The sequence below is a fragment of the Vicugna pacos genome, chromosome 5 (assembly GCF_048564905.1).
Source record: "Vicugna pacos chromosome 5, VicPac4, whole genome shotgun sequence".
NCBI lineage: Eukaryota > Metazoa > Chordata > Mammalia > Artiodactyla > Camelidae > Vicugna > Vicugna pacos.
In genome coordinates, this window is record NC_132991.1 from 6,140,475 (window position 1) to 6,156,516 (window position 16,042).

The 16,042-nt window shown below is 40.8% G+C and overlaps 1 protein-coding gene and 1 non-coding gene across 2 annotated transcripts in view; both read right to left on the reverse strand.

Moving 5' to 3' along the window:
* Positions 1–16,042, reverse strand: part of CNTNAP5 (contactin associated protein family member 5) — a 730,584-nt gene that overhangs the window by 419,203 nt on the left and 295,339 nt on the right. The window lies entirely within an intron of this gene.
* On the reverse strand, positions 9,519–9,593 carry TRNAV-CAC (transfer RNA valine (anticodon CAC)). Its single transcript has one exon. It is a non-coding gene; the product is annotated as a tRNA-Val (tRNA).

A 16,042-nucleotide genomic window follows, 5' to 3' on the forward strand; every position in this document is an offset into this window, starting at 1 on the left:
TTGCTAAATAAATTCTACCGTCTCCAGAAATTGGTGCCAGATGGAACGTTCAGTGTCCAAGAAGGGATGGAGATCAAAGCGGTAAACAGGTGGCTAAATATAAGATTAGTTTTCTTTTTTTTTTTCTTAAATGTTTTAAAAGCCGATGCACGTCTAAAGGAAAAATAATCATATACTGCGATGTTTTTAGCAAATGTGGATGTAAATACATGTCAGTAAAACCACAAAGGGTAGAATGTAGGCGGAGTGGAATCATACTGCTGTAAGGCCCTAAGATTATAGGGTTTTTGTATGAGATTTCCTATTTAAGAGTTTCTATATAAGATTATACAAAAACAGTATGTTGTCAATTTGAAGTCGACTTAAATAAGTCAAGAATGCATAAAAATTAAAGAAAGAGGGAGAGCCATAAGAGAGGATAGATTATCTGAAAACAGTTCACAGGGGCACCAATCCTCATTTAATACAAAATAAAATGGGAAATGAGAAACGAGTAAATACAGAGGAGAAAATTAAGAAAGGAATTTGAAGCTAGTAGACGTAAACTTTCCCAACTGATGATTGCATTAAAAGAAGATGAGTCAAACTCCAAGTAAAAGGCATAAATTGACAGGCAGAATAAAAAGCAAGGCCTGTTTATGTACTTTTCATGAGACGGTCTTTTTCAATAATAAAGATTGACAGGTTGAAAGTAAAATGACGGGGAAAGACATTACATGCAAATAACAGACATAATGAGCCTGGAACTTCTCTACTGATAACAGACAGAGTGGGCTGTGTTACAAGGCACAAGAGAGTTTCAGCGTCATAAAGGGTCGATTCATCATGAAGACAGAAGCACCTACATGCACACACACCTACAGTAAATTCAAAAATAATCAGCAAGAATATTGACGATTCAAACAACTTTACTGCTGAAACTGGCTGATTAATGGTCCTAGAATACTTTGCTGAACTCTGCAGACTGCACACTTTTTTCAAGGGTGCATGGAACATTTATCAAGACACTATATTCTACATAATTAATGTAAGTCCCAGTGAAACCATATTTTGTTTTCTGACCACAATCAAATTAAATTAGGGGTTGATAATACTAAATTATCTAGAAAACTCACCAATGTTTAGGAAGTTAATAAGAAACACCCTTCCAAGTAATCCTGCCTTCAAAAACAAAACTGTAATGGAAACTAGAAACTAGTTTGAACAATGAGAAAAACACTCGCATAAAGATTTGTGGAACTCGGTTTAGGGAGTCCTTAGAAGAAAATTCATGGCTTTAAATGCTTTTTTTTTAAAACAGAAGAAGAAATATATAAAATTAAAACTCTAAGCTCCCACTCCAAAATTTTTGAAAATTTTTGGGAAAAAAGGGCAAGCTGCATCAGAATAATGGTCGATTGGAATACTACTCAGCAATAAAAATTGCAAACGACTGACATCTGCAAGGAAATATCCCATGAGCACAAGCAGTCAGCCGTAAACAGCACACACGGTGTGACTCTCTCTGTCCGAAGTTCTGGAGGAGGCAGAAATCCAGGCAGAATTTTGCTTGATGGCAGGAGGCAGAAAATGACAGCAAGAGAATGTTCATCCCTTTACTTTGATCATAACACCTTTGTGAGGGAGGAAATCTGTATTCGCTTCTTTCTAAAACAGAAAGCTTCGTTTTGGAGAGTTTGAGTGGGGCCGTAAGTCATAAATCAATAAGTGATCAAATTGGAACTGGACTATAGAGATTTTGATCAAAGCCAAGTGACCCTTTAATTTCATTGTCATTTTCACTCCCTCATGTCAGGTTACTGAAACCAAATTATTCCTGGGGCACAGTAATAGCTACCAGGGATGCGTCTCCCCTACACCAAGGTCTTGCTCAGCCTTCTGCATGTTTAGTTCATTTCCCTCCATTATCATCAGAAAGGTTTTAGCCAACTTCCTCACTGAAGGAGACACACCCCACCACACACACACACACACACACACACACACACACATTTAACCTTTCTAAATTTGCAAGACATCTTACAATTGTGCAGCTGGACAATTCAGCATCCCCAAATCACGAGGAGGCCCCAAGAATCAGACAGGCTAATTCTGAATAATATTACATGCATGACTTTCTTGGAAGTTTTTGTTTTTGTTTTTTTTTTATTTTTAAACTTTTTTTTCTTTAAATCAAAGTATAGTCAGTTTGCAATGTGTTAGTTTCTGGTGTTCAGCATAGTGATTCAGTAATACATATATACATATATTCCTTTTCATATTCTTTTTCATTATAGGCTATTACAAGCTTTTGGATATAGCTCCCCGTGCCCTATAGTAGTAACATGTTGTTTATTTTATATACAGTAGTACCTGTCTGCTAATCACAAATTCCTAATTTATCCCTCCCCATCCATCACCGTTATATATAGAAAAAAGGTATAATGTCAATTTGAAGTCAACTCCAGGTAACACAGTATTCCTTAAAGGCGCATTGAAACAGCAGTCACCCAAACCAAATCCGCCTGGTTGTTTCAAAGTCAGTGAATTCCAATCCGCCTGATGCGTTGTTACTAGTGAGTTGCTGAATGACTGGGTGAATGAATGCAGGGACATAATGGTTATGAATCTTGGTTTTCTCACCAGGAAAAGTGTGCAAATAAAATCTCCAGGGTGGTTGTGAATCTTACATTAACTACTACACGCAAATGACATTGTGTGTAGTAGATTTTCACCAAAACCAGCAAAGAGAGACAGACACGGAGATTCCGAAAGCTAATTCTTGCATACAAATGCCTGGCGTAAGAATGTCTTTTGAAGCAATGAGTTATGAATACCCTCCAGCCCTACGCAAGGCACTTGTCGATCAGACTGAAATTTTCAGAGTGCCATTGAGGAATCTCCCCCTAAAAAAGAGAGAAAACTAAAACTGAGAAAGGACTAGCAGCCCAGAGCCGATTAGAAATATACTTTTCTGCTATTTAATAAAGCATATTTAATAAGTCAGACGGTAATGAACAGGCAAACTGCAGAGTTAAGACTAAAAATGGATAGACTCACTCAGTCTATCCAATCAGTGTTCCAAGCTGCTGTTCAAGGGTGTGTGTACAATGCAATTCAGACAGGCGCTGAGAGGTAGGGGTTGGGCACTGGCCACTACTGGCTGACAAGACTTCTAAACTGATAGCCTTTAAGGAGATAAAAAGGATAATTGAAGTACTGAGTTCCCTTGTTTTCTAACGTGTTTGTTAGGCAGTGCCCATTACATCCCCACAAGTGCATGTGCGGTACGTCTATGTGTAATTTCATAGGAGCAGTTATTCCAGCAGTTTAGCGCCTCCTGGCCCTTGATTGATGTCAAAGAGTGGTTCCACCTGTCTAGTTGGCTTTTAAAAGAGTTGGTAAAGAGGATGACTGATCCAGGCCACTTCCCTCCCTGCCTCCTTTGCAGGGTCAAGGTCTCCAGAGTAGAGGAACAACTCAAGGAGTCAAGGCAATGGTGGAGAGAAACGGACCCTCCCACTTGATTGTGACCACCATGTGAGCTGTGCTGCCTACAGTCATATACTCATGTCCTGCTCTCTTAGGAACTATGTCCTCTCACTCCCTCCAGGTTGTGTGACTGTATCACTGAAGAGAGATGTATTTCTTCCTCTGTCTCTGGCACTAGGATGATCCTCCAGTATCTGGCAGTAGGATGTGAGAGCTTCCTTGTACCCATCTCCGCCCGGACGCAACCTTTATCACGCACCTGCTCTTGTGCAATCAATGCCCAAGTTGTCATTTTTCTCCTAGCCTCCTTGTCAGTCATCCTCCTGAAACACAGTAACTGGCCAATGGAATTTTAAGTGAAGTCCGAATATGGGCCACTTTATTATTACTTTACCCATAGTAAAGTTACTTGTGACGCAAATTTCCTAAGATATAAAGTCTCCAAACACATTGCTGAAACCCCCTCTGAATGCATCACATCCCTGCTTTTTCCCACTGACGGGATGTGGTAACACTTGCAGCAGAAGTCACTGCCTGACCTACCAAGATGGCAGGTGATGTCTTCAATTAAATGTCTCTCCCACCGGAGGCACCAGCCCCTTCAGCGCCCAGCGCTCAACCTCACGCAGAAAAGGCTGGCTTCTTCTAGGTGCAGAGCACCGTGGCTGTGGCACTTGGATCCATACCACCATTTCCTCCATCCAAAGTGCTTAATTCTGCATCCCATTTCCTCACCATTCTCCTGGCTTGATGAATCAGTGTGGTCCTCCGTCATCTATTTGTATTAAAACTGTCCCATCAATACCTCAAGCACAAACAGAGCTCATTGAGCGTCAAGAGGCATAAGCACCAGGAAAGGGCACTGGTAAAGCTATTTTAAAAATTGAAGTTGAAGGGCATTCAAATCACCCTTGGCCTCTGCCTGCTAAGAGCTTTCACAAGTCAGCATTATTGATTTGAAGGAAGTTTCTGAATTAAGTTGCTCAGAACTCTTCTTAGACCAATAGAAATGTTATGTACACAATTGGCTGTCATCTTCTTTATGATAATTGTTGCGCCTAGACCATGTTTTACTAGAATATAAAATATCATCAACTAACATTGTAGACGCAATGGGTATCAGAACCCACAGCTGAATAGAAAGCGGCTTTTATTTTCCACTGGCTTGGAGGATCCAGACCTCCAGTCATTCTTGAGATGAATATTTGTTTAAAAATCAGTATCCACGTACAACACCAAGCTTCCTTATTGCCATGACTGTTTGTTCAGAGTTCTGACTTTTGCGTGACTTCTACTGTGTCAAGTCTAAGGGGCGGTGAAGCGACCTTTGATGGGACTGTCATGTATTTATGTTTCCAGCTCTGTGCTGAGAGCTGTAACACCAACATGTATGGCAGCTCGACCATATGGTGCACGCCTGGAAAAGACTGAAACACCCTCTTAGCGACATCAGACTTTTCACACTCCGCTAAAGCAGAAAGCAAAAAGCAGGGGAGAAAAAGAAAAACACAATGCCTCTGCCCTTCTTCAACTTCCGAAAAAGAAATAGAAAGCTTTCTCAACTGCCTCACGGCTGAAATGGGAACTGAGCTAGAAGCTGACAGGGGGCCTGGCCTCCCATCACTGGACCCAGCATTAAGGAGACACAGCAGCAAAGGCTGGACCCAGGGCAAGAAAGAGATTAACCACCGTGTCCAAGGAAGAGCTGGGGGCAGAGTGAAAATCAAGAGGGAAAGACGGCGGAGATCGCCACCCCCGTATGCATGGCCATGGCTTACATGTGATCCTGCCGACCCCTTCCCCTGTCCAGCATAACCTACCCTCCTAGCGTGCTTTATTTTCTTTCCTAAATGCGTCACCACCTGAAAAAGCTACTCTGTATGTTTACTTCCGTTTCTGTCTCAGTCCATGGTACTACAAACTCGGAGTGAGCCAGGACTTCTCTGAGAATCACAAGTTAAGATCCATAAAGGGTGACTCAGGAAAGGGCTGCGCCCCTAATTTGTTTCATTATAGAGCCGAGCCTTTTGCTTTTTCATGGAGGCTCTTAAAGGAATCATGCTCCGTAGAAATGTGAAGCTGATAACATAATAAGGGAACTGCACGTTCACAGATTTTGGTGGCCAAACCGAGAAGTGTTAAGACATTTTCTCAACGAAATGCATGACTAGTTGAAAGGAGAACTGAACCAATTACGTATTAGAACTCCTTAAGCTGCAATAGCTCTTCCACGCTCTGAATTCCTGGGCTAGACAACTTCAAACAGGCAAATAGAGAGTCAAGGTTCAATGAATGCAGTTAAGAAATCTTGTGCTACTCAGTCTCTCAGGAACTATCCAAGGCAGAGACATCAAAGGGAGATAGTGGGCAGCTTCTAAAAGGACCAAGTAATGACAAGAATGTCCTAAGATGCTCTCACCCTTACTTCTTCCTCAGAGCTTTTTGGGCTCACTTCTGAAATCAATGTCCTCACCAGCAGATAAAACACAATTTAACAGTCATGTAGTTGATTTTCTCCTAAGATAATTGAACTTCCTTGAATAGGAATCTTTAAGGAGATAACAGATGCTCACTGACAACAGAAACACAAAAGAAGACATTCTTTGTATCATCATCATCATCATCATCATCATCATCGTCATTATTATTGTTATTCATTTTCCTGAGGTTTGGATCTCCAGGTAACCCTCTGTACAGATGTCACCTCTGTGTCAGCCTTTGGCAAAAGCATGTAATAGGCCAAGTTTCTCTTCTCTCACACCTCTGTCTCATTTGTGCTCTTAGCTGATTTTCAACTTTTTTTCCAGTCAACTGTTAGTAACACAAGCAATGACCTGTCCTCAGGAAAAATAAACATTTCCAGTTATAAAGGGACACTTGAAGCACAAAAGAAGAAGGAAAGGAGGGAGAAAGGAAGGAAGGAAGGAGGCAGGGAAGGAGGAAGGAAGGAAGAAAGGAAATTTTTATATGTTAAAAGAATTAAATTATGATACTAAATAAAAGGGATCCAAATTGGAAGAGAAGAGATAAAACTGTCATTATATACAGATGACATGATACTATATATAGAAAACCCTAACGGTTCCACACTAAAGCTACCAGAGCTGATAAAAGAATTCATTAAGGTAGCAGGATACAAGATTAACATATAGAAATCAGTGGCATTTCTTTACACTAACAATGAAATATCAGAAAAGGAAAGTAAAGAAACAATCCCTTTTAAAGTTGCATCCAAAAAAATAAAATACTTAGGAATAAATCTGTCCTAAGTAGTGAAAGATTTATAAAGAGAACTATAAAAACACTGACTAAAAAATGAAAGATGACTTAAAGAAATGGAAAGATAGCCCATGTTCTTGAATTGGAATAATTAATATTGTTAAAATGGCCATACTACCCAAAGCAATCTACATATTTAATGCAATATCATATTACCTAGGACATTTTTCACAGAGCTAGAACAATCATCCTAAAATTTATATGGAATCACAAAAGACCCAGTATTGCCAAAGCAATACTGAAGAAAAAGAATGAAGCTGGAGGAATAACCCTCCCAGATCTGAGATAATACTACAGAGCTACAGTAGTCAAAACAGCATGCTATTGGTACAAAAACAGACATATGAGTCAATGAAGCAGAATAGAGAGCCCAGAAATAAATCCACACATTTTTGGCCAATTAATCTTTGACAAAGGAGGCAAAAACGTGCAAATGGAGTAAAGAAAGTCTCTTCAGCAAATTGTGTTGGAAAAATGGGAAAGCTGCATGGAAATGTATGAAGTTAGAACACTCCCTCACACCATACACAAAAATAAACTCAAAACAAAAAGACAACCTATGGAATGGGAGAAAATATTTGTCAAAGATGAGACTGACAAGGGCTTAATTTGCAGAATATATAAACAGCTCATACAACTTAATAAGAAAAAAACCAACAATCCAATCCAAAAATGGGCAGAACTAAACAAGCAATTCTCCAGTGAAGACATACAAATGGCCAACAGGCACATGAAGAAATGCTCAGTGTCGCTAATTATCAGAGAAATACTAATCAAAACTACAATTAGGTATCACCTCACACCAGTCAGAATGGCCATCATTCGAAAGTCCACAAACAATAAGTGCTGGAAAGGCTGTGGAGAAAAGGGAGCCCTCCTACACTGTTCATGGGAATGTAGTTTGGTGCAGCCATTATGGAAAATAGTATAGAGATTCTTCAAAAGACTAAAAATAGACTTACTATATGACCCAGCAATCCCACTCTTGGGCATACATCCAGAGAACCTCAATTAAAAAAGATATATGCACCCCAATGTTCACGGCAGCACTGTTTACAATAGCCAAGACATGGAAACAGCCTAAATGTCCATCGACAGATGACTGGTTAAAGAAGTTGTAGTACATTTATATAATGGAATACTACTCAGCCATAAAAAATAATAAAATAATGCCACTTGAAGCAACATGGATGGACCTGGAGACTGTCATTCTAAGTGAAGTAAGCTAGAAAGAGAAAGAAAAACACCATATGATATTGCTTATAAGTGGAATCTAAGGGAAAAAAAAGAAACAAAAAAAGCCAAACAAACTTATTTACAAAACAGAAACAGACTCACAGACATAGAAAACAAACTTATAATTACCAGGGGGAACAGGGGTGGGGAGGGATAAATTGGAGTTCGATATTTGCAGATGCACACTACTATATATATAAAATAGTTAAATAACAAGTTCATACTGTATAGCAGGGGAAATCATATTCAGTATCTTGTAGTAACTTATGATGAAAAAGAACATGAAAATGAATATATGTGTGTTCATGTATGTTCATGTATGACTGAAGCATTGTGCTGCACACCAGAAATTGACACAACATTGTAAACTGCCTACACTTTCAATTTTATATATATATATATATATATATATAGTGTGTGTGTGTGTGTGTGTGGGTATACAAAAACAAACAAATTAAAAAAATAGGATACTAATTTGGCTAATTAACTAGACAAAATACCTGAATTCTTGCTGCAAGCAAATGAAAACTGAAGTCACTATCTGGTGTCTGGTTCCCTTCCTCCATCTCCACCGCCCCCTTCACCCTCTCTTCCCTGGACCACTGCAACAGCCTCCAGACAATTTTTCTCCCTCCAGTGTTATTCCCATCTGACAAGAGAGTTCAGTGCCTTAAAGATCCAGGGCTGATTTCCTAGACACCATGCAAAACTGTCTGCTTTCCAAACCATCTGCCCCTTCTCTCCTCAAAGTGCCCTGCTTCTCCACGTCAAACCACCAGAGAACGCCGTCTCTAAGCATCTTCTCCACTGTGTTCTCTCCAGCCTCTTTCTTTAAACTGGGGGGACTCTCCTTCTTTATCAGCATAATCTCTCCTGTCATAACAACGCATCAGCAAAAAGGCTAGAATTTCTGCATGATGGTGATTTCCTCCTCTAGATCACAGTCACCTGGGGACCTCAGTCCTCATTCATTCTGTGTCTCTAGCACCCGGCACAGGCTGGAGCACACAGAAGATGGAAAGTACCAATTCTTCTTTTCACTCATTAACCTTGATCCCCCTTGAGAAGCATTACTGGACCCTGGGATGCACAATGTTGTGTGAAGCTGTTGGGTATGGAGAGGGGCTATTTAAAAAAAAATTATTGAACTGTAGTTAATTTACAATGTTAGTTTCTGGTGTACAGCAAAGTGATTCAGTTACACATATGTATATATGTATGTATATATAAATATTTTTTCTTTTCAGTTTGCAAATTCCAGACTTGTCTAATATTATGTATTAAACATGGACTTAAAGCTGGACCGTACAGATCCCACACCCAGCACCTCATCTACATCTTTATTCATCCCTTTGTTTTAGCAATGTGCCTGCTTCTCATCTATACAATTCTTCATTTTTGGAATGAATTTAAATTTTGGAAGAATCTTAAGCCCCACATTTACTGCAGGGTAAGAACTGAAGTATTTTTGTTCGTTTGTTTGTTTTGCTTTTGTTCGTTGTTTGGGGGGATAATTAGTTTTATGTATTTAACGGAGGTACTTGGGAATTGAACCCAGGACCTCATGCATGTGAGGCACATGCTCTACCACTGAGCTACGCCCTTCCCACAAGAGCCAAAGTATTTTAAGTACTATTTTACTGATTTAAAAAAAATGGATAAATGAAACACTGCCATGACATGAGACCTTGACACTTTCCTAGACCACTGAGCCTAGATTATAGATTTGAGTGTGATGAGGTTCCTGTGGCCCGCAGGCAGACTGTGGGGTTCTCAGAGGACGGGAATCGTAAAAAGGAAGAGGAAAATTCAGCCAAATGGGCTGTGATCTTGTCTCCATCACACTGGGACCTGGGTAAGTCTTTTACTTCTTTGTGCCCTGGTTTCCTCGGCACAAAGGAAATGGGGAGAACCAGTTGGTGTGTCTCAGAGGGCTCTGATAGGCTGAAAGGCGATGGTGCCTACACACTACTGAGCGGTCCCTGCATGCAGCAAATGCTCATCACACACTCACTATTCATATTCTGCTTTTTAAAATAAATTTATTTTAATTTTTAATGGAGGTACTGAGGATTGAACTCAAGACCTTGTACATGCTAAGCACGTGCTTTACCGCTGAGCCATACCCTCCCCCCACTCCCAACATTCTCCTTCTTGCTGTTAATATGTAACTTGTCAGGACAGGGTCAGGATGGGCTCAAACTCTCCGTGGGAGTCTAAGCCCCACGCGATCTGGGGCTGCGTGTGTGATGCTGGTCCAGGAATGCACGATTTCTGTCTCTCCTGTTTCTGTGCCCTGTTTTCTCTTTCCATTAATGACTGGAGAAAAGCACACGACGGCTGTGACAACTGAGTATTAGCAACGTATGAAATATGGCTGACATCTCTTCTAGAGGGTTCTCTATTTTACTCTCAACATTTTAAAACCTTGGAGGCTAGCCGCCAGGACAGACTGCTAGGTTAAAGCCGATCACGTTTGCTCATTCATACATGGGGAGAAACTGCACGTTTATTTTGTAAGAAATAAAGCACGGGGTTTCAATGGGACCATTCATTTTGCCAAAGTAAAGCCACAATCCTGTTCAGTGAGACGAAATCTGGAATGAAGGCATGTGGACTGTGTCCAGAGTGAGCCCGAGCCAGGCGTAGGGGCACCTACATCCCCCGCCCCCTTTCCATAGACCCTAGAGAAAGCTGGGGATGGATGTGCTCCTGGCTATGAGCGCAGGAGATCTGGCCCAAGGCACCCTGTGGGGCAGCTATGTGAGTCTCTGTTGCAGAGTGATGTACCAGAGGTGAAGGAGAGAGATGCCAGGCAGGGCAGCCTGCGAGGAGGTGCTGGACTCGGTGTAAGTCTTGCATCTTCAACAAGTGATCATCCACTTGAAGCTTTTCTATGTTGTGATTTTTCTCTTATTCTTAATCTTCCTTCTTATCTCCACACCCTACAGTTAATTCTTACCGGGACTTTATGACAAGAGGGACCTGTGTCCTTACTTGGAGGATCTGGAGAAGCAGATCCTGAGACAGTAAAAGGTCAGGAGTCCTCCTGGCTGAGACAGGGAGTAACACCCGAGATGAATTTGAAGAATAAATAAGCACTCCTTAGCATCTCAGAAAAACTCAGAGGGCAGAGCAGTCATGGGAAGTGGCGGCTTGGCTAATACCACCTGGGAGTTAAAGGCAGTAAGATGCATGAAGACCAGAGGTCCCCTTACACGGTCTGTACCCCTCACTTCACAGTATGCAATGGGAAATAGGCAAGGATTCAAATCTAAGAAAAGCTCCGCTCACTCATTAAGTTCCCTCAATCCTAGACCCAGATGAAATGATTAGGAAGGAAAGTACAAAACAGAAAACGAGCCCATATTTGGAACTTGGTCACCAAGGAAACCAAAGAGCCAAACAAATTCCAGGCATGCTCTGAGGTCAGTCTAGAATAGTCTCAAATGTCTGTCATATATTTATATTATATTATATTGGATGAATCCATTTCAACATGGCTTTACTTCTTTATGACATAATCTCACACTTAATTTCCAGGGCAGCTGTCAAAATGCATTAGAGCTCTTACCTCCATCAAAGAGATTTTGGGTTTCGGTGAAGTTCCTTAACCGAGCTATTCAGAGATCTCATGAAACTTACCCATTCCTAGAGACATGTAAAGACAAACTGGCTTAAAGGATTAGCATTTTTTAAAACTGTTTTCCTTTTAAAAGCAATCAAAGCCATTTTTTTTCATCATTGGGGGTCACTGTTGAAGATACCCCATTTGAATCTGTTTAGATTATTTGACATTTTCCTTGTCAGCTTTTATAGTTCTTCATTCCTGCTAACATTTCTTCACAGTAAGCAGTCCTGGTGTATATAGTAAATGCTAATTAGCCCTTTCAAAGGTTCCCATGATAAATATCTTAATGCCTCCTTTAAAGTTTCTGGGCACAAAGCAGAGATGAAAGAAGTCACTTTGCCTCATGTCCTTATCCAAATTCATGTCCCCCTCATCCTTCCACCTCTAAACAACCTCTAATGGCTTGCTTTTTTGACTTTTTCACCTGCCCTTCCTGGTGCCTGGTCCCACCATGCCTTTTTTTTTTTTTGGTGAGGACAGCAGTGCCCTGGATTAACCATACTGCCACTGCTCCTGTGTGGATTTTCCACTCAAGAGCTAAAACAGAAGACTCAGAGATTACAAAGAAAAACACTGCAGTGGACTCCCCCCCAAAAATGCCATCTACCCAGTGCAGGTGGCAATTTACTGAGGGCAATGAGTAAAGAAGGCCACTTGCTTTGGTTTTTATTGCCTGAATTACACCAGGCACACAGTGATGTGAGCAGGTCAATAAGTTGAACTCAACAAGATGACTTTATCAATTCCATCCATTTTAATGATCAAATTGTGCCTTCTTGCAATTTCAACTTTCCCGTATGTTCTATTCCTGTTAACATACCTAAATTGTTCAAAGGTTAAATTTATAACACCTTAAGGATGAACTGTCTCATTCCTTATCCATTCCTCTTAACAAATATTATGCATCTATTACGTAGTTTTTTTTCACACATGAGGAATTTGTCGTTTTTAGTTAATGCATTAAATAGTCTCTGTGAGCTAGATTTTTTGGTACCCGTCTCTAGAAGAAGACATAGATTCACAGATAGATCTCAAATAAATAACCTGACTGAGGCACCCCTCTGATACTCTGTAGGCTCAGAATTCAAAATCATGCCGGTTTGGCTTCAAAATTTAACGTTTCTGCTGGGCAATGCAAAACTACCTGAGAGCTCACCGTTCTCTGAACTGATGTCTGGCGTAAATACTGTATCTCCTTGCAGAAATGCCTTTATAGAACTGTCTCAGTTTTAGTCTTCTGCCTTTATGCGTTTCTGTCTTGTGCAAAAAAGATGATAAGCTGATTTTTGTCATATCATTAATGCATCTCATGTTCACGTATTTAATATATTGTCCATGAAGACATTCAGTGTCCTTATATATGAATTTGACCCAATAATCCTTCTGTGATCATAAGAAAAATCATTCACTTACTACAAAGCTGAATGTGTATTTTCTAGTCAGAGAGGGGATGAGTACACAGTCCCACGTTACTGTAGCTGCCTTACATGCTAGAAAAACAAGCCTTTCCCGGGTGTTTCAGTTCAGCGCCTTGAACTATACTCTGCATTTGCATCTATCCCTATGCTCAGCTCCGGTCCTCTCTCTCATGAGGCCTTCTTTCTCATGAAGTGACTGGGGCCAGCACGTGTGGTCCAGGAAGCGAAGGGGACTAGCGGGCCACCCTGGCTTTTCAGGAGAGAACCCAACGCTGAAAGGTAAACTCTTCTGCATCGTGGGAGCAAATGTGAGCCAATTTAGGAAGTGGAAATTCCCTCACTGGGGTTAGCTACCAGGCTGTTAGGTAAGCAGGTGAGAGGTAAATCAGAGGATGCAGATAGAACCGAAAAGGATGGATGGATGGATGGATGGATGGATGGATGATGGATGGATGAATGGAAAGATGGATGGATGGATGGATAGATAGATAGATAGACAGACAGACAAGGATTTGGGAGTTAACTTAGTCAGCACTTGGATCATCGGGAGCCAAGGAGACAGATTAGCATACAGTTGTCAATAGGAAGACTGAACACAACTCGCCTCCCTTTGATACGCTTAGTGATGTTTTTAAAGACCTTCAATCTGATTCTTTAACTGGAAGGGACTGGGGGCTGATCTCTGCTTCAGTGACCAACTCATGTTCTTGTTGTGATTGTGATTCGGACTCGATTATAAGCAAGGATGCACAGGTCCTTCTCTGTACCAGTTTATATCTCTTTTCTCTGGGAAAGGGAGGAACGCCTTTTTTCTTGTCCCAGAGTAACTTTTCCCAGAATCCCCATTAGGTGAATAATTACTTCACTTGCTAAATATGCGCGTCCCTTTTGTCTGTCAAAAACAAAGCTCATCCTGGTGTGAAAAACATATTTTAGAAGGCAAAAGACACAGCCTATGGGCTGATTAACCGTAGAAGGGTCTATGCAAAAAGTGTCACATGAATTTGAAAGGCGCTAGCTGTCATGTCCTTATTACTGGGAAACAATCAACATTACAAAAGAAGAAGAAAAAAGCTGCAGAACTGTATTTTTGAGTGTGATTTGGAACGGAGGACAGTGAACTTTCACTATTTCCAGCAGACAGTCGTGTCTCCCAGATTGTAGCAACATATATCTTTTTTAAAGCGAAGCGTTTTATTAGCTTTTCAAACTTCCTGTTTGTGTTCCTTACCTCTACCTCAACGTTACAGCACAGAAAAGGGCTTTTTGGTTGGCTTGTTTTGTTTTTAGCCGTTACCTTTCACCCGTCCCTACTAAGTAGGTTGAATTTGGTTCTCCTGAATCGAGGGTTTGGAAAAGGCACGTGTGCAGTGTGCAAGGGGTGTGTGTGTGTGTGTGTGTGAAATCGGGGTTCCTTTGGTCTCTTAGGTGTCACAGACGTAGTTCAGCCTCTTTGTGAATGAATGAATGAACCTTGAGCCCTTCTGTGTGCCGGGTGTTCCGTGAGGCACTGGGGATAATGACGGGCCCCAAAATGCGCCCTGTGCCAGGCGCTGGAGGTCCGGGCGGGGACACACATTAGTCTAATTCCCAAACAAATGAGTGCCTCCTTGTGCAGGGTGAGAAGTGGGGCGACACGTGCTCTGGGAGTGGACAATCATGCACCCACCTCAGGGAATGTCTTCCCAGGGAGTGATGCTGGGCTGGCGCTGGCTCCCCTGGGCTGCTTAAAAGCCAAGGTTTTTGCTAAACATGAAAAGGACATAACCTGAGGGATGATGGGCAGCATTTTGGGGTGCTGCTGTCCTGTGGGGAAGGATTCCCTCCACAGCAGCTGCTCTCTTGGGCCCCCTGCCCTCCCCACCACTGCCCAACCCTGGAGGCACGGTTTCTTGGGAGACAGGCCTTGCTTACAAACGCTCAGCTGAAAGTGTGACACCAGTCAGTATGGCCATTGTTAAAAAGTCCACAAAGCATAAACTTGTTGTTTATCTATTTTATATAAAGTAGCTAGAATCTGCAGATCTCAGATTCCTAATATATCCCTTCCCACCTTCTTACCTCCTCCCACCCCCATAACCATGTTTGTTTTCTATGCTTGTGAGTCTGTTTCTGTTTTGTAGATAAGTTTGTTTGTCTTTTTTTTTTTTTTTTTAAGATTCCACATATGAGCGATCTCATATAGCATTTTTCTTTCTCTTTCTGGCTTACTTCACTAAGAATGACAATCTCCAGGTCCATCCATGTTGCTGCAAAGGGCATTATTTTGTTATTTTTATGGCTGAGTAGTATTCCATTGTATATTGCACAGGAGACTATATTCAATACCTTGTAGTAAACTATAATGAAAAAGAACATGAGAACAAATATATATATGGATATGTATGACTGAACAATTATGTCGTACAGCAGAAACTGACATATCTTTGTAAACTGACTATACTTCAATAAAAAATAAAATAAAATAAAACTATTAAACTTTAAAAAAAAAATAAAAAGTCCACAAAGGATAAATGCTGGAGAGGATGTGGATAAAAGGGAACCCTCTTACACTGTTGCTGGAAATGTACATTGGTGCAGCCACAATGGAAAACAGTATGGAGATTCCCTAAAAAACTAAAAATAGGGTTACCATATGACCCAGAAATTCCACTCCTGGGCATATATCCAGAGAAAACACTAATTCAACACTAATTCAACATGCACCTCCATGTTCAGAACAGTACTATATGCAATAGCCAAGATATGGAAGCAACCTAAATGTCCATCAACAGACGACTGGATAAAGAAGTTGTGGTGTATATAAATATATGGTGGAATACTACTCAGCCATAAAAAGAATTAAATAAAGCCATTTGCAGCAACATGATGGACCTGGAGATTCTCATACTAAGTGAAGTAAGTCAGAAAGAGAAAAAAAAAAAGGAACATATATCATTTATATATGGAATCTAAAAAAATGACACAAATGAAATTATTTACAAAACAGAAACAGATACAGACATAG